Source organism: Rutidosis leptorrhynchoides, chromosome 4 (genome assembly GCF_046630445.1).
Source record: "Rutidosis leptorrhynchoides isolate AG116_Rl617_1_P2 chromosome 4, CSIRO_AGI_Rlap_v1, whole genome shotgun sequence".
Lineage (NCBI taxonomy): Eukaryota > Viridiplantae > Streptophyta > Magnoliopsida > Asterales > Asteraceae > Rutidosis > Rutidosis leptorrhynchoides.
The window spans coordinates 446,032,501-446,032,913 of NC_092336.1; the positions used below are offsets into that span (position 1 = coordinate 446,032,501).

The 413-nt window shown below is 39.2% G+C and overlaps 1 non-coding gene across 1 annotated transcript; it reads right to left on the bottom strand.

Annotated features, from left to right (window-relative positions):
- Positions 1 to 75: 75 nt before the first annotated feature.
- LOC139845680 (small nucleolar RNA R71) lies at positions 76 to 182 on the bottom strand. Its single transcript, XR_011758444.1, has one exon. It is a non-coding gene; the product is annotated as a small nucleolar RNA R71 (small nucleolar RNA).
- Positions 183 to 413: the final 231 nt, after the last annotated feature.

A 413-nucleotide genomic window follows, 5' to 3' on the forward strand; every position in this document is an offset into this window, starting at 1 on the left:
GAAGGAGCGATTGACACATGGGATGTTTTAGTTGAGAAGTTTCTTAAAAGATTCTTTTCGGCATCTAAAGCCGTGAGACTTCATGGAGAAATTTCCACGTTCATGCAAAAGCTAAATGAAACGTTATATGAGGCATGGACAAGATTTAGAAGGATGTTGAGAGGATGTCCTCAACACGGTTTAGATACTTTTCAAATAGTACAAATATTTTATAAAGGCGTCGACGTCACCATACGAAAAGACATCGACACAGCAGCTGGTGGTTCCATTATGAAGAAAACCGTAACCGAAGCTCACAAGATAATTGATAATACAGCCTCCCACTCTCATGAGTGGCATCAGGAAAAAGATATCTTTCATTCATCTAAAGCAGCTAGAGCCAATTCTAGCCATGACTTTGATTCTATTTTCGC